This window comes from Tachypleus tridentatus, chromosome 10 (assembly GCF_004210375.1).
Source record: "Tachypleus tridentatus isolate NWPU-2018 chromosome 10, ASM421037v1, whole genome shotgun sequence".
NCBI lineage: Eukaryota > Metazoa > Arthropoda > Merostomata > Xiphosura > Limulidae > Tachypleus > Tachypleus tridentatus.
Genome location: NC_134834.1, coordinates 183,973,936 through 183,998,405, shown reverse-complemented (window position 1 = coordinate 183,998,405; position 24,470 = coordinate 183,973,936). Strand labels below are relative to the sequence as shown.

General features: G+C 36.0%; 1 protein-coding gene across 5 annotated transcripts in view; it reads right to left on the bottom strand.

Moving 5' to 3' along the window:
- Nucleotides 1-24,470, bottom strand: part of LOC143231093 (forkhead box protein N3-like) — a 72,569-nt gene that overhangs the window by 34,585 nt on the left and 13,514 nt on the right. For 2 of the 5 annotated variants that reach the window (XM_076465650.1, XM_076465652.1), the window contains one exon: nucleotides 18,860-19,103. The exons of 2 other annotated variants lie outside the window; for them this stretch is intronic. The gene's annotated coding sequence lies outside the window, so the exon portion shown is untranslated. Of the gene's footprint in view, nucleotides 1-18,859; nucleotides 19,107-24,470 lie in introns of all 5 variants that reach the window. One more of the 5 variants, XM_076465649.1, reaches the window with a different exon arrangement.

The window sequence follows — 24,470 nt, the reverse complement described above, 5'->3', positions numbered from 1 at the left end:
TTATACACCCAGTGTTTTACCTACATGTTCTAACTTATCTTACTTCTAATGATATAATGATAAACTCTCCGTCAACTCACAAACTAGATCTTATAAACGCTCGGGTACAAAAGTATGTAGATCAGGAGTGGCCTAGTATTAGCGTACTTGAATATGAATTCGATTGTCCAGTGTTCGTGTCCCGTCACCGAAAAACCGCGTTCCGCACTTTGGAGTAATGGGTGTGTAATATTTATATTCGTGTCTATGGCAAAACTACTATAGTTATCTTCCACTGCACCCCTAATTCTGAGGGAAAGGTAGTCAGTCAACAGTACCCTATCACCCACATTAAGGGACCGACTCTCACTGTCATAGGGTGTGTTATAAGAGTGACGGTCACATCCCACAACTCCTTTTGATTAAGAGTAAACCAAGAGTAGACGGCGGATGCTATTAACTAAACTGCTGTTCTTATGATCTATCAGTTCCAAATCAGAAAGGGTTAGCGCAGCTAGAAAGGCCTTATGCTGGTTCGCGCGAAATTCTGAAACAAACAAATTTAAGTATGTATATTAAATAAAGCCTCAAGTAAAAATACAATATTAATATTAAAACAATTTAAATATCTTTGTCTTCAAAATAATGAGTATTATCAGAAGACGTGTCAAACATATCATTTGTTATATTTGGACACCTAGCGACGTTTAGAAGCCACACGCCAGCCTTCCACAAACAGAATGTTGCTGGGAAGTTGCTAAGCAACGTGTCAATAAATTTTACAAACAGTTGGTTGACACCACTTGCATAAGTCGTTGGAAACGAAGTAATCACTGGAAACTTAAAACGTAACTATTACACTGTAGAAAACATGCACATACTCAATTAGTTCACAAAACTACCTTATGAAGGCTAAGTGTATGTCTACATACATAATACATAGATGTCTATGCTGTTAAAATTATAGATGGCAGTATAAGCCACGTTACTTTCTACCAGAGAGGGTAGCTGAATAGAAAATACCTGTAATTCTTGAGCTGGTAAAATTATTTTGGATTTTATATAAACGAAACACCACATCAATGATTTTACAGTAAGAGGAGCTTTTTGAAATGTCCTAATACGGTAAAAAACAATACACTAAACACAAACGAGGATGTTAAAACACTAGCATATCATTATTAACTCAAACGGACACACACACGCACATCTTAATATTTTATAGATATAAATATAAAGAACCGATTATGTGGTACTTCCGAAGATGCAACAAGTCACAGGAAGGACTGTAAACGTTCAAAAGCCTATCCTAGACGAAGAAACAGACACGCATGGCTACAGTAAGTATAACATAAGTTGGAAGAAGGAACATTTTAAGTCTTGTGATGTCTCACGTTTGATTGGTTGTTTGTTTTTTTCTATTAGGAAATATTCTAAGAACGCTATACTGTACATTTATTACGTTACGTAGGACACATTTCTAATGAGGATACAATCGTCTTAGGTTCTCGGGGTTCTTACTCCTTCCTCCCCAAAGTGTATCTCTCTAATTACACTCCACTTCCAGTCTTCCCAGGTACCCGGGACGCATATCCCCCAGGGTTGGATCCGTCTGATTATATCCCACTTTCAATCTTCACAAGTTCCCGGGATACCAATCACCCAGGGTTGGATCCGTCTGATTAAACCTTACTTCAACCCTAATGTGTTACAATCAGCCATAAAGCAACGGACATAATGGTGAAATAAATAAAATAGCGAAATACTTACATATAGTATTCTAAATTATGTTTTTTACCGTTGAAAACAGTCTGGTACAGTTCGTTTAGCACGTGCATCAAATAGCCAGTCACATGACTTGATGGGACCACCTACAACATATTTAATAAATAACGAATTTTCGTTCATATTAGAAGTGACTATTCATTAGCACAATGGTAACATGGAGTCAATAATAAAACAACATCTGCTTTTTATCGCCATATATTTAACAACAACAATTTTGGATTTACGCAGCATATTATGGTGTTATTAGTGAATTACGAAACTTTGTGACTTAGATGCTCTTTCTGGAACCAAGACTTCTAGGATTGAACGAAAAGCCTCGACAGCAGCATCCTACAACAGACAATGTAACACAAATAATTCTCATTCACTTTTTTAGCTAAAAACCCACACTAGACCACTTGTTGGAAAAATATTTCCTAAGCCTTCTATGAAAAGATACAAAACCAAGTCACTTGAGTCTAACAGTTTTTAGTCTAAGATTTAACATTTATCATAAACTAGAAACAGGGTTTCACACAAAAATTGTCCCTCGGGGTCATCTTCCTCACTAAAACTACTGGTTCCAGAGATGCCTTATCAATAGATTCTTGAAATTTCAATTAAACTTAACCTGAGAAAACGGTGTTTTTTATTGCAATAATTAGTGAAGACACGTGCTGAAAGTGAGGCCGGACGTACAACAACATCTAATCATTAATATACCAACATTAAAAATCGTTATACCGGCTTTTAGACAATCCACTCACCCGTACAGTGCTTCAAGAAGCGCTACACCCTAACATTATCTGTTATTAGGTGTTAAACCTAAAATTTCAACACGTTTCTATAGGGAAAAATGTCTCGACATACTAGGTGTTGGAAAGAGTTGGGAGACTTTTTGTTTAAGGCATAAATGTAATTGCCGTGTTTGTTTTCCTTATGTATGTCTATACCAAGTTTTGGTTTTTGTACAAATCAATATAAGATAAAAGAACAATCTGGCAGATAAAAATATCCAACCATATGATTTTTCAAGTTGTGCTACCTATTGATTACGTTAAATCAAGACCGATACTTCCATTTTATTATCTGTTGTTACGATCGCGTTATGTTCCAACTCAGATGAGACCAACTGATGTATAACACCCTACTGAGAAACAAATGTAAATATATGCACGCATTCGAAAAATACCAACAATACCAGCAAGTGTTTTTGTTTGTTTTTGAAATTCGCGCAAAGAAATACGAGGGCTATCTGTGCTAGCCGTCCCTAATTTAGCAGTGTAAGACTAGAGGGAAGGCAGTTAGTCATCACCACCCACCGCCAACGCTTGGGCTACTCTTTTACCAGCAAATAGTGGAATTGATCCTCACATTATAACGCTCTCACGGCTGAAAGGTCGAGCACGTTCGGTATAACAGGTGACAAATGACAATATTTTGCAAACAATTAAGTACATTAACAGTTCCTTTGAGTATGCCAATAATTTTTGTAAGATTTTACACTATTAACTCCAACGGTCTTTCTTTAATAAATCAAACTTCAACCTGTAAATTAGTATTTATACAGTTCTCTACCGGTATGGTCCACATACTGAATAATTTGTGTTTTTGCTCGTTACACAATACAATAAAGGAACTTAAAAATAAAGCAGTGGAACGACAATTTTTCTATCTAAAATACACAGATGCCCCCTTAAAAACAATTGATTTTGTTTGTTTAAGTGGCACTTATTAAAGGCCTTGTAACTAACACAGTCAAGCACTAACAAGTGATTTAGTATGTATATGTAATTTAGAAAACAGTCTTCATCAGAGGACGACAATGGTGCATATAAACATCATCGGTACTTCGGTATTATTTATCTTTATTTATGCGCAACTAAGCATTTCAACAACTGATGGAAATCCCTACCGTTGTCAGGATAAGGAATCTATACCATCACACAAAGTGTAACTGCTAATAAGTGAGACATGACACTTCTTTCCTAACAAGACCCACAAATGAATCCTGGGGCTCTCGTTGCAACCACTTGCATAGGCACATCACTTCTCAGGATTTCCCTGAAGACTGCAGAAGCTCAGTAACCAAAACGTAAGATAAAAACTAAACAGGGATTAAAGTTACCTGAAGACGGCAGAAACTCAGCAACCAAAACGTAAAATAAAAACTAAACAGTGAATAAACAGTAACAAAAAGTAGAAACTAATTAGCAATTACAATCAATTAATAAACAGGCTAATAACCATAATTATTGATATGTGATTGCCACAGCCTTCTCGTTCTACAGCAGGTGGCAATTTATATTTGTTAAGTGCAAAACTACTACAGAATTGGCTATCTACTCGTATGTTACGCTCACTAGGGGTATCGAAACCTAGATTTTAGCGTTATAAGCCTTCAGAGTATCCGCTGAACCACTAGGAGTTAAAATGACAGTTTGATGCGGTTTGTTGGTGGCTGTAGCATCCATATTACATCTAATTCTGAAATGATATTTTTATTCGTTAATCATTACAGATGCGAGTAGATGAGGCAGAAGTTAAACCTTTTGAACGATTTGCCCTACTTCCACAGAAATATTTCTTAATATTATACGTATTGCGTACATTTCGTAGTTTTTTGTTTTGCCCAAGTTTTATTTGACTGTCCCCCTATGTCAACGTTTGACTGAAATTTACGTTGTTGAAGAGAATAAAGGTGTTATGTTACACTTTCTTCCCTATTTATGTTAACTGTAACAAATTTGCAGTTAACTGTTAACATTAAATCTTGGATCAATAGAACTGATCGTACAATCCCGGGGCGAGTTTGCTTGTTTTTGACTTTCGTATAAAGCTACCCAAGGACTATCTGCGCTAGCCGTCTCTAATTTAGCAGTGTAAGACAACTGAAGAAATGCAAGCTAGTCCTCACCACCACACCGCCAACTCTTCGACTACTTTTCTACCAACGAATAATGGGAATGACTATCACATTATAACGCTCTTCGGCTGAAAGAGCGAGTACGATTGGTGCGATGAGGATTCGAACCTGCAACCCTCAGATTACAAGTCGAACTCCATAACCAGTGAAACAACAAGTATAAAAGGAGTTATCTTTAATCATAAAACCATACGGAGTGGATCAATACACTTACACACATGGGTTTTACCTTATTTACTGAGCCCTGATCATTACTGTAAATCAAGTGGTTTAAACACTTTCGCTAAGACTCAGTAAATTTAGTCCAAGAACAATAATTTTGGGGTTTTCCATATTTGTGAACTACATGATACAAATGCATTACAACTAATCTGTTGGTTTCAGGATGAACTACACGAGACAAAAATACTGGAACTAATATGTTGGTTTCAGGACGTATTACAAAAAAAAAACAAACATTGGAACTAATATGTTTGTTTCAGGGTGAACTACAAGAAACACACACTAGAACTAGCATGTTGGTTTCAGGGTAAACTACGAGAACCACTAGAACTGATGTGTTGGTTTCAGGGTGAACTACAAGAAACACTAACTAGAACTAATGTGTTGGTTCCAGGATGAACTACAAGAAACACTAACTAGAACTAATATGTTGGTTCCAGGATGAACTACAAGAAACAGTAACTAGAACTAATGTGTTGGTTCCAGGATGAACTACAAGAAACACTAACTAGAACTAATGTGTTGGTTCCAGGATGAACTACAAGAAACACTAACTAGAACTAATGTGTTGGTTCCAGGATGAACTACAAGAAACACTAACTAGAACTAATGTGTGTTGGTTCCAGGATGAACTACAAGAAACACTAACTAGAACTAATGTGTTGGTTCCAGGATGAACTACAAGAAACACTAACTAGAACTAATGTGTTGGTTCCAGGATGAACTACAAGAAACACTAACTAGAACTAATGTGTTGGTTCCAGGATGAACTACAAGAAACACTAACTAGAACTAATGTGTTGGTTCCAGGATGAACTACAAGAAACACTAACTAGAACTAATGTGTTGGTTCCAGGGTAAACTACAAGAACCACACCAGAAGTAATGTGTTGGTTTCAGGGTAAACTTTGAGAAACATACACTACAACTAATGTGTAGGTTTCAGGATAAACTTTGAGAAACATACACTAGAACTAATGTGTTGGTTCCAGGGTGAACTACAAAAACACAGAATGGAATTAATATGTAGATTTCATTGTCTTCAACTTTCAGTGTTATGGGATACGATATATTAATGACTTCTGATTAGATGAAGAACTGAAAAGCACTTTACATATTAATTAAGCTAATTCTGCATAATTAATGGTAGTAGGAACATTATGTCATAAATCAATTCACGAGGAAACTGAAAACCTATAATGATTAGAATGCATTGAATCAACTGGGTATCCTCGCTATTAACAACGTTTTTGGCCATATTCCCAACAATTTCCCGTAAGTGTTGTACTGCTTAGGAGATTTAGGTCTATACCTAATCCATAAACTAAGACAACGATACAATATATTACTAATAATATTCAAAAGGTATTTTAAACTTTATTTACAAATGACATTCACGTAACTAGGTTTAGGGAAAATGGAGTATGTTATTTTTTAAAATGCATGAAAACACAATCTGCTAGCTTCAAAGACAAGTGCACATCCAACAACAACAGATTAATATGTGAGAATTTTTTGTGTCGCCTTTTCTTACTAGACAAGTACTAAAATATATACATACATTTAATCAACTGTTTGAACTCTTTCTAACAGGATAAAAAAAACAAGGTCTAAGAGCCATTGTATTTTGGTAAACGATACAGCAGCGAGTTCTTTTAAGAAGTTAAGCTGAACAGAATTAAACGACGCTTGAAACGTAGGATATTCTTCCTTTTTATTTATTCTGCCGCATCTTGTACACTAAATATATTCTGGTCTCGTTTGTAAAATCTTACACTCTAAACTAGCGTAACAGTGCAATAAAAATTACGTTTAGCTGATATTTCGGGTAATTGCTTCTGAACGATATTTTCATCAAAAGTAAAAACATATATTAAATAATAAAATAAGTAATTCAAACCTTCAAAAGGCTCATTAAGTTTCACGTTTTTATTAAAATATTTGTGTTCCAAATGACACGTGTGTTCACCGTATTGTTGGTTGGTTGAAAGATACCCTAATAACACAAGTCACACACACGTGTAAACAAAACCATAACTGTTGTAATGAATCAACATTATCACTGCTGGGATCCCCTGCATAGCTTATATATAAAGCGAGTGATTCCATCCAATTTTTAATACTTAAATCTTAACACTGGACGTTGTAGGAGGCAAAAATATTGCCCAAAAGTGACTCAACATATGGGTTTTCACCGATAGTAAACGCTATAAAAATAACTTTAAGCTTAAGGTAAATCGCGTGTCACGTTAAATAGTACAACAAATAATTTGCTTATTGCGACGCAGAGACACCACGTATTATTTATTCACTTACCTAGCCTACGTTATATTATAGGTAGCACAGTTTTTGTACGTTAAAAATTCGTTAAGTAACACGTATTTCTCATTTTATACAGTTGCATTTTTAATTTCTCGTGACATTAAAAAAACAAAACAAAATTACAACGAAAACAAAATATCTGGTACAACAGTGTAAGTATACTCTACAGTTACTGATTTTAACTAAACTTAGAACTGAAATCTTAAATCAGGGTTTCCATACAAATTTCTTGCTACTACCTCGTCGCGTATGGTGAACAAAAAATAAACAAACACTCAGCAACTGCTAGTTACCGTAAAATAAAACAGAACTACAGACGTTTCTAAATACTGCTGACAAGATCAGATCAAAACTCGTCTTATGTATCGCACGTGCTTTGCTGTATAGCCAACACATTTGCTTTCAGACTGGCTCGCTTCGATCTTCGATGTTCTGAGCAGTGGTTCTTCAAGAAGCGGTTTGCCCACATGCTGTTGCTATGACAACCAACGGACGCAGTAAAGATGCACATTAAGCACGACACTACCATATATATCATAGTTCTTTAGACAAATATAAAACTGTACGTCCATCGTTGTTAACTTCTAGTTTACAAAACCGAATGAATGTTAGGCAAAAATACCAATAAATAAAGTAATTGATACAGATAGAATTACAAAGGTAACGTGGTTTTTTTTTTCTACAGCTCGCAGCCACAATCACACATAATAGCATTTCTGTTTCTATGGAAACATGCACGGGGAACAGTCTTTAGTAACATTTACAGACTTAACTGGATATTATAGCATTATTTCGTTCTAACTGAAAAGTCGTCACGAACAACACGTGTATTTAATTCATGAAATTAGGACTAACTAGGTATACAGACATATGCCAATTAACGTCACATACGGAAAACAAAGACTTATAACAATATACGACATCAAAGGAAATTAAACAGTACTTTTCCTTTTTTCCTTACTTTCTTATACGTCTGACGCATACAGTCTATCAAAACATAACGTTTACAAACGTTGCTTAAATGGCATTTAAAACTATATGCGTTGTAGTCCCAACTGACAAATGGGTGGATATATTGTCATATAAGAAAGCCTTATATTTTTCCTTTTAACAACAATTAAATATTTCACTTTTTCTTGTGATGCGTTTAATCGTTATTTCGCATTCATATTGAGAAAGACTGAAAAAAAAAAACAAAACGTTTTCAAGTTTATCTATTTTCAACATTGGTTAAAAATAACTTCGTCTTGATCCAATAGAAAATAAACTGGTAAAAAAACTAAGCTACATATCAACACACAGAGTAACAGACTTCAGAAATGTTCTTACGCTGTATTTTTAGTATTTATTATAAGCTGGTTTTGCTTGTAATTAAACACAAAGCTACACAGGTATAAAACCCCGGTTTCTAGAGAGATATCGTTGTATCACTGGGAGGCTTTATTATGATACTCTACAATTAATTACAAATAATGTACATGTTCTATCATGTATGATGTAAAATAAGTTATAGTTGCACAATTTATACCTTACGCCCTACTTCAATTCCAAGGGCATAAATCAAACAATTATACCAAGTGTTATCGAACAATTTCGATCCAACTGCTCTCCACATTAGGCTTAATACGAGTCTAACGATATTTATATATATAATAGAATTTTCGCTGTTTTTTGTTTGATGATTAACCGGGAGTCAAAAGTTACACAGTTTTCATCAACGTGCAGGGGGAATTATAGGGTGCTACATGTTTTTCAATAGGTAATATGCAAACAAAATATTAGTTCTTGTTTGGTTTGTTTTGAATTTCGCACAAAGCTACACCAGGGCTAGCTGTGTTAGCCGTCCCTAATTTAGCAGTGTAAGACAAGAGGGAAGGCAGCTAGTCATCACCACCCACCGCCAACTCTTGGGCTACTCTTTTACCAACGAATAGTGGGATTGACCGTCACATTATAACGCCCCACGACTGAAAGGGCGATCATGTTTGGTGCGACGGGGGTTCGAACCCGCGACCCACGGATTACAAGTCGAGTGCCTAAACCACCTGGTCATGCCGGGCCAAAACATACATTCACATGAACAGAGATTCGAAACCTGGACAAAATATTAGTTACCAACAACCACATGCAAGCGCTTTTACAAATGTAAAAATCCCCAAAAAGAAACAGGTTTTCAACGAGACTTAGTTTTAAAGAATATTGGTAAATTACACGACAGTAACTAATAACTTTAGAAAACACCCATTTATGTGGGAAACCGATTTGTAGAAATTTTTTTGTTTCTTTAGCTTGTTTATCTCTATGAATACATAACAAGTGTGATTTATCTTGATTATAGTAAACAAGAAAGGCGTCCGGAAAAATAAAAGGCTTTATTCTGTCAAATAAGTGGCCAACTATTATACTTCATTGAAATCCATATTATTGACGTCGTATACAAATATCTATAGCAACGTTCTTTACGTGTGCTGACGTCATTCAGAGGGGCCATATTGTTAAATGTATCAAAATATGGCACGCCAGTAATTTGAATCTTTAAGATCAATTAGTGGCCAGAATCGTATTTAGAAAGTGGCAGCTGTTTCACAAGCGCTAAATTTGGAAAATACTCTGTTGATAATATAAATCCTACCCTTAGAAAATACATATGGAAATAATTAACTTAAGCAAAATGGAAAAGAAAATGGACGAAAAAACAACGCTATTTTCTGTATCCATTCGAAGTAGAAACGTGCCATATTCATAACTAAATTAATAAATAGTATAAAACGTACTAGTTTTCTGTTAGTCCTAGCAGAATGGCTTTAAATTTAAATTCTACTTTGCTCAGATAATTCCTAGAAATAAATATCAGGTACACGGTTATGAACTTATTTAATGTTTTAAAACCAATAACAAAAGGCTTCACCGGTCTTCCTAATAATAAAAAACTTCAAAAACAAAAAGGTCAGTGCATAATGGGAAAAATCAGATAATTCAGAGAATGTTGCACTCGATAGAATATATACGCTTTCGAATCATTACTGGCACGTTTTTCGGCATTTAAAAACAAAACACTTGTTTGACCTGCTGCTCTCAATATGGTAACAGCACTTTACTACTTACTATAAAGATTTGAAATAACAATAAAAAGTACTTGTAAAGTACAAAAAGAAACAAAAAACAATAACCGCTGTTTCTGTCTGACTGAACGTCGGCTAGCAATATATAAACACATATCCGGTGCTTCATAGCCACGTGGGAACACGATCTTAATACACTTGAAGATATAATTACGCATATACTTTATGCAGAGTTTATAGGCATGTCGCTGTCCAACATTTGGGCGTACAATGTATTTTTAAAAAAACAATGACACATACCGTCGGAAAACGGCACATTCGAAACAAGAACAACTTTTATTACACTCGTGTTTAAAGAAAAGAAAATAACTAATAAAGAAACAAAGAAATCCGAACGAACGTGCTTTCTACGCCACGTGAGGGTTTATCAAAAACGAAATAAAAATACAATGGATAAGATAAGATAAACCGAGATTCGAACCCGCGACCCTCGGATTACTAGTCGAGACTTCTCATGAAAAACAAACACAAAATTAAAAAGACGAAATCTGACCTAGCACCGGGAGTGGGAGGGCTGTAAGCAGTGACTACCCCTGAAGTCAACACCCAATGAAAAGTGCTCACCATTAAAGCTGTATGGTTCACTTCCTATGTACCATAGTACCTGTACTCGTTATATGCAGAGTAAGATTAAAGGATAGAGCTTCCTTAATTTTTTGTCAGGCCCACCTTATGAGAAAAGAAAATACTGGCGTCCCATTGCTTAGAATTAAATATATATGTATATAAAATCTTTGCGCCAGTAAGATTAACTGTATTTAAATCCAAGTCAACTAAACCTAGCCTGGAGATAAGAATAATAATAAAGAGAGAGGGTTTATAACTCCTATTGTGTGATTACGGGTCAAGTGTCAGGATCGTAGTAGAGACGAACAGTAGGCATTTACGACGCTTACGTGTGTATAACAAGTTCTAAAGCACAAGTGATATTCAGTGTTAATTTGATAAAAGTCAAGAGCTGGTACATACAATCTCACGAAGCCTACGTAGTAGGTTCGCACGAGTTTTATTATATCAAATGAAAATTTTTATCATCGAATTATGTCAGAAGTTAGCCTTGGTTATTACGTATTCAAATATATAATTTGTGCATTCAGGATGTCAAAAGAAAGAGAGAAAAAAAAACACAATGCAACCCAACAACAAATATTCCATTTCTGAGAGGTGTTTGCCAGCTCGTAAAAACCACTGAAGACAAACTCAAAAACTAGGTTGTTTTTTTATAAAAAGTAATTTTTCTCAACGATTATTTGCTGACCCACGCACGTTGTGGCTGACTGTACATGATATACTTTTTCGAAGGTCAATGATCACTATCTCGTGATTTATTTCCAGTAGTGATGTGACAGTGATATGTCGAAACGTTAATTACCAGAAAAATCACTACAGAGAACAATATGAAGTTTATGATTAAGTTGATTAAGGTTAGATTTGAAGTTAAAAGTCTTTGATGAATGAGCTGGCTGATGTTACATATTTGGAAAATGCTCATGCTATGTATTTACCAAGATTGTAATTAAACGATTCATATGTGGACATTATTGGTCGTAGTGGACAAACTGGTTTATGAGCTTTGGGGCTACTGCTACTACAAATGAAAAAAGCCAACACAACTTCACAAACACTTTATTTCTACCTATGCAAGACCGACTCACGTACACCATAAATATACGGCATCCCCAAACCTCATAAACCAGATTGTCCACTACGATCAATAATGTCCACATATGAATCGTTTAATTACAATCTTGGTAAATACATAGCATGGGCATTTTCCAAATATGTAACATCAGCCAGCTCATTCAAAGACTTTTAATTTCAAATATGAAGTTCATGTTATCACCCTTGTGTGAATTTCTTGAACATGTTCAAGAGAAGAACAAAACTATGTTTGTTTGTTTGTTTTTAAATTTCGCGCAAAGCTACTCGAGGGCCATCTGCGCCAGCTGTCCCTAATTTAGCAGTGTAAGACTAGAGGGAAGCCAGCTAGTCATCACCACCCACCGCCAACTCTTGGGCTACTCTTTTACCAACGAATAGTGGGACTGACCGTCACATTTTAACGCCCCCCCCCCGGCTAAAATGGCTGGCATGTTTGATGTGACGGAGATTCGAACGCGCGACCCTCAGATTACGAATCGAACGCCTTAACCCACCTCGCCATGCCATAAAACTATGATCACATCTACGAAATTTCAATTTTCCCGAAAGAGTTAGTGTAACAGATTTGAAATGTACCCAGACAAACACTTAAATACTGACTTATTAATTAACACCGTTGCTACTTTCTTTAGCAGTAAACAGATTAAAAATTTGTTTTACAATATAATTTCCAAATGAAAAGTCTTAATTAAATTACCCTGGCGGTGGTTTCGTAAAATGAAGTCTAAAATTGTGAATTATTGTACAAAAAACATTGGTAGAAATTTTTCCCATGAATTTGTTTATAAATATAATGATACGTTTTACAATGTGGTTTCAGTTTTTTGGATTCCTTGAGATAATGTTTTAGTCACTGTTAGCCCACTATACAAAATTACAGCCAATGAATGACATACATTAATGATATTTTAAATAACAGCAACCACGCCGGGTTCGACTTACAGTTCATTTCTTCTACATTTTCGTGAACTGCACCAAACCAGTTCAGTAAGACAGTTGTGTATTACGAATATAATAGTGCACAGCTGTTAAATTATTATCCAAGCAGACCTTCCTTAAGAGGAATAAAAGTTAAAAAGTCATAGCGTGATTTCCAAAATGTTCAAATACGATTGTTATACATAGAACAAGGGTCCTTGTTACATGAGAACATGTAACATTGGACGGATATTGACCGACAAGTTACTATTCGCCGGACGCACTTTATATCGGAAGTATGGTTGTTGTTGTTTTTATTCGGCATGTTATACTGTTTCTATACGTTACATATAAACATAAAACTTCCGATATGAGCAGGAGATAATAACACACCATATAATCGTATTCTATACTGTGGCACGTTATGGAAACTCGTGGAATTCGTATTTTACGATCTACACCTACGAACAAGACGGACTTATGCAGGTTCCCCAAAAGTATCCTGTTTCAGGAGCAAATAAAACCAAAATTAAGAATAACAAATATTTCTATTACTTGCTGTTAAAGTTCATATGCCATGGCCTGCAAAGTGCATATTTCTTTCCGTGATTCGTGGCATGCGAACGTTTTACTGACGTCACGATAGTACAAATTGCAATGTTAAGTCTCTTACGTGACGTCATTTTTGTGTCAACTGACTGACTTTACAGATAACACACTACTGTAAGTGGCGTGAGTGGTTAAAACAGGTGACTCCTCCAACCCCCTATCGTGCACGTTACATCAAAATACAATTTTTATTTGGATTTCTATGATTTGCTACCCAAATAACTCTTTTAACCACTAACTCTACAAAGCCGTCATGATTTGCATGAATATATATGCAAAAACGGCTCGTTTGGGTTGAGAACATATTTTACATAGAAGAGCGTTTTCTCGACATCACTGATTATTATTTCCATGAATATTACAGTTTGTTAATAAGTCAACATATACGCTGATAGCAATTCAGGAGGGAAATATATACTGAATGTACTAAATTTAGGTTTTTGTTTTGTTTCGGATATTTACAGAAAGCGCAATATGGATTATCTGCGTTTATCGTCCCCAATTTTAAACTCGCAGACTAGAGAGAAGACAAATACTCAACAATACCCATACCAACTATTAAGCAACTCTTATCAAATAGTGAGATTTACCAATCACTCTTGTATCGTATCGAAGGCCCTAAAGTGTGGAACACGTTTCTCTGCATGTATTTTAACGGTAATACAAACCAGACATTTGTCATTGCCACTGGAATATCATATGCTTTTATAAAACAATCTACTTACCCAGCTAGTAAATGATACGCATACAACTATAACAATTAACAGTTTAAGCTTTTGTGCGTGACAGTCAAACACTAAGCAATTTGGCCGATTATTCATAGATATTTCAAATTAAGTTTGGTCAACTACTTATTAAAAGAGACATTTGCGACTCTCGCTTTCACTTCGTTATATAATAAAAGCTCAAAAGTTAATGTCTAAGCTTAACAATAGGATGTAATATAAGAGACAGATTACAAAATCAATGACAAGTTTTAACGATGGGGTCCTGGTCTTTTCAGGAGATTAAAGCACTCGATTCGTAACACAAGAATCGCCGGCCCTAATTTATCAGTGTAAAACTAGAGGGAAGGCAGACAGTCATCACCACCCACCCACAACTCTTGGGTTACTCTTTTACCAACGAATAGTGGGATTGACCGTCACATAATAACGCCCCCATGGCTGAAAGGGCGAGCATGTTTGGTGTGACGGGGATTTGAAACCGCGACCTTCAGATTACGAGTCTAGTGCCTTAACCACCTGGCCATGCCGGGCCTTGTCTTTGCGAGTTTTGCAGTTTGTGCCCTCTGGTGAGAATTATTTTACGCCTTTCTCCTCAACTTACCTACCAAATAATATAGCTCTCTTTTACTAGTTTTCAAATTATGAACGTAAACATGAAACAACCAACGTCATCACACTACTGTACTGTTTAAATTAAGACCATAGGCGACATCAAGTATTTTGTATTATTCAGTAATGAAGGTATTGACCTGTAAAATACCCCCCCCCCCCAGTAAAAAAAAATACTGATTTTCAACGACAACGAGTTTCTTTCCTGCATGTGACGAAATTTACCTCTGCAGAGCAGATGTTTGGAACACAAAATATGTAACAACAAAAATACCCACCCTATTCAAGGAATGCCAAAGAAACGAAATGGGACAACTTAGGATATCCGTTTGATATTATGTATATTTTCTTGAGAAAGGGGTAACATGGGGTATAGTATTTTCACAGAAGTCACGTGATTTTTCTTTTTTTTTTTTTAAGAGTGCGCTGCTGTTTGTCTAAGAGGATGATCCAAAACAGTAATGTCTATATAATTTGTTTGTTTCGGGAGAGGCTCAGTGTTTCTCGTGCATGAACTGCGAATTTCCCGCGTTGCCTCAAGAATGCGCTCCGCACTTTGTGACCGTGGTCGCGTCATACGAGCAATGGTTAAATCCGACTATTTGGTCACACAAGAAAAGCGTAAGAGATTGCAATAGGTACTGTTGGCTATCAGTTTAAAATCGCAGATGGATATGCGCGAAACTTCTAAAATGGAAATATCTTAACCGTCTTGTCGAAATAAGTTGTGTCCGAACTACTGTTGATAGTTAAAAATTCATCAGAGGGCGTTGTCATACACCATGATCTTATCTAACATGCCATTCTTTAACTTTGGAGGATCATAAAAATTTATCACTGCCAATACAAAAGAATATACTGCGCATGAGTGAAGGTGCCAAGCAGACGAACCGATGTTGGCCTTTTTTGTAACCTAAGGCTATCATAGGACTAAAGCCTGTAGAAGGCTTAGCTCAGGTAGCATACTTTAGTAACCTCACTGTAATTATAAATTGTTTATTTCTTGATCTCTAATAGCACAAAAAAGTGTTAAAAACAACAAATGCTTGAGTTATTACATTCTCCTTAATTAATCTATTGAAACTATATACAGGATTACAAACGAAAATGAGCAACAAATGTTATTTATTTTAACCTGATTTCGTTAAGATCTCACCAACGGATGCATAAGAATATCTGAATTAGTTAGTCAAAATGTTTTCTTTGATGAACTACCAAACCTTTGCTAATTTTGTTTATACGAAAATAACTTGAAGATAGTTTCTTGTGTATCTCGCATTTGCTTTTTTTTCCCCCTTTTTGATTGAGAATTTAACAAATTAGGCCTTTCACTGGATACTCTGCGATTAGAAAGTCGCTACTTATCAACCTTGCAATATTTGTTCTCTTGTCGTATTTACAGTTCTAAAATTATTCACTACTCTGCGCATGTGCATATTGAACGTAAAGAGTTAAACGCCTTCAGATACCAAAGTGACATTCGAAAACAATAAACAAAATGCCAGTAATTTTCTTCATTTTAACGACAGAAGAGAGCAAATCACACAAAAAAAAATTGAGCTTTATCACACGCTGTTATCAAAACTATTAAAATGTCATCGATCAATTACGGGAATCTTTAAATTAGACTCGTGCATTTGAACGGATTTTCGGAAATAAGGTTTTACAGTAAAATGACACATAACGAAAAAAGCGTCGTGGTAAACATTACGACGCGCACAAACAGCGCACACAAACAGCAGGAACAAACGAATGTTTTCTTTACTAACTCAGGTTTATACGAATCTAATGTCTACAATTTAAGTGAATTGCATAATATAGCACGAAAAGTTTTATTTCATTAAACCTATCATATAAACGCCTGGTTTAATACGCGGTATTCTTTTAAATCAAATAAAAATTGTTTTTCTCCAATACTGACTTTTAAAAGAAAAAACAATCTGTATATATGGATATAATTACACTATGAATCTCGCTGTCAGTAACATCCATGGTAGGATAGTCAGGTCAAAATGAGTTCGTTAACCTGGAACTGTTGCTATCAGTTTAAGGTAAACTGACAGGGATGTTGAAACTCGTGTTGGTTAAGAAAACTTGAAGTTTAGTACCTCATGGAAGATTGTCTCCCGTAAAAAAATAAGACGAATTAGAAAAACGAAAATATTAATTTGGGTGAGGTTACCTTAACTATTTATTACAGTTTTAAAATTGAGAAAAACAACTATCGTTGTATTATTTAATAACTGAACTGGGCTCACGAAAGGAAACCCTCACCCCTAAAGGAGCGAAGCTAGCACTAATATCTCTCTTACCACGTTGTGAAATTTATAGCAAATAGATGCACTCTTAAGCTGCTGTACTAATCACACACGTGCACCCGCAATGACTTTTAAAAATCATTGTTAAAACACAGGAAGACGCATAAACCAAGGGGTTCTATAACTAGGAAGGGCTAGCACGAATACTAGTAACGAACTTTCCCCTTTTAACCATCCTAAAAATTGCATTAAATGTTGTTCAATATTTGTTGTTTCTACAGTTATAGTAGTGTAAGAGTAGAGGGAAGGCAGCTAGTCATCACCACCCACCGCCAACTGTTTGGCTGCTCTTTTATCAACGAAGAGTGGGATTGACCGTAATATTATCACGCCTCCACGGCTGAAAGGGCGAGTATGTATAGTGCAACGGGATTCGAACCCGCGACCCTCAGATTACGAACGCCTTAACCCACCTAGCCATGCCGAGCCTGTTTAATAGTTTATTTTCTCTGTTGTGATTCAGTTTTCAAGTTGGGGGGGGGTTATGCCTCTTTGACATATATTGGTGTAAATTTATTTAACCACTTCCGGAGGTTTTGGTTATAAGGTCAAGCAACCCTTGCGATCTTCTGCAGTTGTCTCGACTTTATGCGACTGGTCCAATAGCACAGTCGACATACGACAAAAATTAGAAGCAGCGCGATATGCCTGATTATTGACCATTCAGTCACGACACTTAATTAATGACCTCTATCCTGTTTAACATCTATGCCTGTAATAGAGGCTCGTGCTAACGCTGTGACAAACTGGTGTCTGCTTGCCTATCTACTGTTTGAAATTCCGTGCACTCGTTGTTAAGCCTCACCCTCCCGCCAGATAGCACGTGAGGTCCGATTTCCTGCACAAAGAAACCACTTGCACTGGCTTATTTTACAACTCTAACTGATGACGTCAGCAGTAACCACGAGTAATAAATACTAGAGAATTTCTTTTTAAGTTTGAAAACTTGCGAACACAGACATAATTTTGGAAGCTTGCATTATACATAAACAGGTATGATGTTGTAATCGGAATAAAAAGGATATAAAAGAAAACTGCCTATTTTCAAGGTTATTTTTAACCAAATTTCCCGACTCTAAGCGTACAAGTAAATATACTCAAACCAACTTGCGCCATTATTATCATCTGTATTCGAAATAAGCATTTAATGTCATAATGTGTCATATTCATGTTAATGTTAAACAAACTGGCGTTAATTTCAAACTGGCATCAGATACGATGCTTACACTAATGTTAACAAATTAAAATATTAAAACAACTGTCCAACAACAAATATAGGGCGTGTGCCCACGTCCAGTCATATAATAATTACTCACATGAGATAAACAATTAAAATAAAAACATGTTAAATTTTCATTATGGTATATATTTTCCTATGCTCAACATTAGGCTAAAGAATTGAAACAAATAGGTACGTTAAAGGTACAATAATATGGAACACAATTTCATCGGTAGGTGCTTTACAAGTTATCATGAATCACCTGATTCCTGCAGTCCAATAATTTTAACATGGATTTTTTGTATGAAAAGCTTTTGCTTTATAAACATTTTAACTTGTATAAACATAAACAATAGCACAAACAAGTCTTAAATACAACTAACTACAAATTCTATACACTTTACACTTTCATAATTCGCTTATCGAAGACTAGTAGCCCTAAAACAGACTTAACTTACCTACAACTTTTGGACTTATCCGAGTTTCGATAAATGTTCACGCTGATTACGGCCTAAAGACTTCAGAAACCTCCGTCCACTCTAGTTGTCTTTTCACGACTACGAGTCATAAAATTCCGTGTCCTAGTCTGACACTTCCATGTTTTTTTCTGATGACAGGCCGGTACAAGTACAGAATGCAGCAAGCACACACATACAAGAGCATGGAGCGAAGATGCGTCACGTCTCCATGGCAACGGAGGCGCTGCTGTAGCAACCAAACAAAGAAGAAGGGAGAGTGAAACCATTACTTCCTACCTCGTATACATAAGCAACATGGAAGTCCACAAGTGTCAGTGTGAATCAACTATAACTATATTTGAGATACCGTATGGCAAACCGTTAACAGCACGTGCTGATCGTGTGCGGTTTCACGTATTTTTTTTTGTTGTTGTTGCTCTACTTGTAAAAGCCAGTTGAAATTCGTTTATCATCATGCGTCGTTTCGATAAAAAAACAGACTGTTTTGTTATCGTATCTCACAACTAAGTATTTATTCATATATATATATATATATATCCATAAAACGTTAAGTTCTGTTTTATACACTGGAACAAATGTTAAAGACGTCCGTACACAAAACCGCTAAAAGCACTTACACCTTAAAAAAAAAAAAACGAACTGCAGCGTGAAGGATAAAAAAACAACACAAGCTAAAAATACATATTAGAAAGTGTGTAGACTTTATAATACAACCGTTGAACCACAATTATAACCAATGTTTAACCAATAATACTTCGAACAAGTTAGAAACTTTTCTGTCGAAGGTAGGTAATCTCGTGCCCAGGTGACGCCTTTGATTGCGTCACTTTTATAACTTTTGATCGAAGTTTACACAATTGGAGAAATCACACACGAATATTACTCAACAAATGAAGATGGAAATTACGTTAAAAGGTTCAATAGTTTCTCTTTACTTGAAGTGAGCTTGAAATTGTCCACAGGTTTCCTATGTCTTACCTTGTTATCATTCGTTTTTTTGTCACACAGATCTATATTCAACCACACTGGAACATACACAGAGTAATATGAAACAATTTTTATGTTATGATGATCCAATACCTGCCAAGTACGTTAACGCTAAAAATACCACAAGTCAGCCCGAAATCTCACAACACAATAGTTTCTACCGAACAACATTAAACACGGTTAGCACACAACATACACCCATGGCCAACGATCTAGTTCGCTCTTCGTGGGCTGTAAATATAGTGTTTACAAGGGCAGAATACGTACATCCTGCAAAACGTTTTTTTCACGTTCACCGACGTTTAGTGGCATACCATTTAAAGACGCCGGTCGGTGGATGAGTCGATAAATCTGTCTTTCGTCAATTCCCACTAAAGTTTTAATTCGCTTAATGAAAGCATATCTTCGAGATTCAATAGCCCGAAAAATAAATGAATAAATAGTTTTCATCAAGTTTTTATTAACTAATTTTATTGAAAGCAATGGTTTTTTTTGGTCGCCTGAAATAAGCTTAAACAGCCAAGTCAAAGAAAACCGTGGTTGAGGCAACACAGTATAGGTGTTGCTAATAGTGAACTACTGAACAGATGAAGTTAATCAGCTAGTACTGAGCACACCCACCGCCTGAAGTGGATACCCTTAACCGAATAATGGGATAGTTTCTTACTCATAACACATCCGCCACTGAAATGCGGGACGTGTTCGGTTGGAACATGTCTTGAACCATATTAAGTTCTCCAGACCGACATCTAAACCATATGAACATGCGCAAGCCATGAGTTGAGTTTGTTTGTTTTGGAATTTCGCACAAAGCTACTCGAGGGCTATCTGTGCTAGCCGTCCCTAATTTAGCAGTGTAAGACTAGAGGGAAGGCAGCTAGTCATCACCACCCATCGCCAGCTCTGGGGCTACTCTTTTACCGACGAATAGTGGGATTGACTGTGACATTATACCGCCCCCATGGCTGAAAAGGCGAGCACGCTTGGTGTGACAAGGATTCGAACCGCGACCTTCAGATTACGAGTCGAGTGCCTTAACCACCTGGCCATGCCGGGCCTACGAATATTAAATAGTTTAACTCTCATTTCAAGCTGTTTAAGTGAATCTAAGTTCGTACTTTCAAATATTCTAAAAGTCAAATCCTTTTTTTAAAATATGCTCTTACAGAAATAAGCATGCTGAACTACTGTGGATCGCTTACTTATTAAATTATTGTTTTTATTATTGTTTCTAGTACAGCAAAACCACATTAGAATATCTGCTGCTGTGTCAATCACAGGGAATCGAACTCCGGATTTTAGCAGTATAAGTCAGGAAACTTCCCGCTATTCCTCCGGGTAGGTGGGGTGAAGGTACAGTGCAGCAGAGAATTAAAACGCTCGAACGTCAAATTTTGCTATTTCACATTTCACTGAGTTTTTTAGTTCTTCGAAATATAATAATTACTGTTCTGGTTTTCTAGCGCCGTCTAGTGACAGGTAGCTGAATAAAATATTACAAAGATAATGAATATTGAGATTACGAAAATTATAATCCTTTTTTTTTTTTTTAATACGACTCAACTGTTTCTTTCCTGATTAAAAGGGACGATAGAAAAAGTAAGATTTAGAAATAACGCATCAGAAAATTCCTCATTCCAATCTGTAAGAGACGCAGCTGTAGAATTAATAACACACTTAACATTTATTTTTATTACTGTATCCCTTGGTGGTCTACAAACGTCGGCTATTTTATTATATGCTTTGGAAAATGTTACGACTTTGGTTTAATTGTTTAAAAATTTCTAGCAAAGCTACGCGAGGGCAATTTGTCACTGATTGTCCCTAATTTAGACGAGAGAGAAAGCAGGCATATATTATCTATCACAAAGTCTTTGGCTACTTTCACTGAATAGTGGGATTGACTGCCACATTATATCGTCTTCCACGACTGAAATGGTAAAAATATATCGGTGATAGGGTTTTAAGCCCGCGACCCCCAGATTCAAGTCGAGCGTCCTAACAACCAACCACACGAGGCCCACGAGGCGGGAGAACAATTCTTAAGTTATCACTTCAACGTCACAATGGGTTTCGACAGGCACCCGTGTTCTTCCATTACTGTTTGCGTTGCATGAAGACTGAAATATGTAATTTATTCTACTCAAAACAAAGTAATTTAAAAGATTCAACGTTCAAACATTTCAATAATTAAAAAAACAAGTATAATTATTATTTTTATAGTTTTAAAAACTAAATATTTCAAATTTAGGTTTCTTTTCACATCCATGCTTTTGATTCGAAACTTATTTGTCAATTAACCCGCAGACTAGTCCTGCTTCTACCATTTTCTTACAACTCGTCTATTAGATAAGCTCGTGACCTTGGGCTTACAATTTGGAATATTATGCTCCGGGATAGAAAAAAAAAATCCCAAACATTACTTGTATTTTGGGTGAAACAACCACATTGTTTTTTTTTGAATTTCGCACAAAACTACACCAGGGTTATCTGTGCTAGCCGTCCCTAATTCAGCAGTGTAAGACTAGAGGAAAGGCAACTAGTCATCACCACCCACCGCCAACTCTTGGGCTACTCTTTTACCAACGAATAGTAGGATTGACAGTCGCATTATATAACGCCCCCACGGCTGAAAGGATGAGCAGGTGTGACGGGGAGAAACAACTGCATGACAATATTCCAAAATTGGAGGAGTAGAGACGTCTGTGTGCGATAAAACCTAATTCAAACAAGTTTGTTATTTGCTGTTAACGTCCCATGAAAGGGGGGGGGGGACTTTGTGTGTGCGTGTTTTTCGCCATCTATACTTTTTTCTTACTGATCTGTAAACCTCTGTAATCAATACTTAGACGGTTTAAGTCAGTAAGAAAATCGCTTCCCTTAACACAAGAACAATATAAAAACTGCTATTCAGTTATCTGCTTACATAGGTATACTATGGAGACAAGCTGAAACATTACCTGTTTTTTAATGGTTTTGTTTGCCCGACATGGCCGGGTGGTCAGGGCACTCGACTTGTAGTCTGAGGGTCGTAGGTTCAAATCCCTGTCACACCAAACATTCTCGCCCTTTCAGCCATGGGGACGTTACAACGATACGATCAATCCCACTATTCGTTGGTAAAAAAGTAATCCAAATGTTGGCGGTGGGTGGTGATGCCTTTCATCTAGTCTCACACTGCTAAGTTCGGGACGGCTAGCGCAGATAGCCCTCGTGTAACTTTGCGCGAAACTTAAAAACCAATTGTGGTTCTACGAGCACGATAAATAGTTATCGTGTTAAACACTGCTTAAATCCAGTGACACGCGATGACTACGGTTCACGCAAGTTCTCGACCATTTGGACATCTACAAACATTCATACACTAATTATTCCAGATTTTTGTTGTTTTAATTTTCGAAGAGTACAGATACCCGTTTTCTTCTTTCAAGACTAAAAACTAGTCATTTATTTTTTAATAATTCAATATTTGCACTTCTGTTTAATTATAACTCCATGTTTTATATATATATATATATATATATATATATATATATATATACACCTTCCTTCTACCTCTAATGGTTTCCGAAGAACTTGTACCATTCCCACACAAACTATATGATTCACAGAAAATTTAAGTCGAAATTACCCCAAGCACATGTATACCATTGTGTAACTTTGTGCTTAATTACAATTAATCGGGTAAAATGAGTTTAGAATAGTACGCAAAGACAGTTACAATTTTTTTTAAATTCATTTTCCGCCTATCGCACAAAGACTGGCTTGAGAAACAAACGTTAAAAAAAGTAAAGTTTCGTAATCTCCTTACTTATTTAATTCAAAAATCTGTAAAAATACTGGTGCGGAGGTTTATCGGCAGAGTCCGGTTGAAACGATTAGCACGAGGGTTTCGCTCGTGATCTTGTTCGTAAGGGCTTGTTTCCATGGCGAATACTTAATATTGATTTCGCACAACCTCCAGATGGGTACCGTCAATGCTAAACGCAAACTTGGATCCGTCGATGTGGTTCATCACAACATACACATATAACGATCGAAAACATTAAAATGTCACACGAAGCTTACCTGAGAGAGGGAGAGCTAACGCTAGAGCGCAAATTGAATTCAGTGTAATTGAATAACGTTTTGTTAGCATTATTACGAATAGTAATATTCAGTTCGCCCAAACACGCGGGAAACCCAAGATTAACTGTTAACGAAAAATAATTCAACTATAAACTTATAACGCGAAATACACACACACACACACACACACCAAACAAATTCGTTAAATCTATAATATCACGTTTTTTTATACAAAAAATGTACTGATGTAACATAGCTTACGATTAAATTAACTTTGCGTTCATGTCACAACTTCATTTCAAGTTTCAAAACAAAGTAAAATTAATCTTCATATAACTCGTAAAACAATGAAATTATGATTTTGGCTACATTTACCGAAAAGAAAAACAAATTAATTATTAATACTTGTTTTATAACGAATAGTTTTAAATATTTCATAAATTTTGAAAGTTAATGCAATCAATTACATTGGATTTTACATAACTATACGTAGCCCGCCATCTTTTGACAGATATTTGAAATTAACTCAACTTAA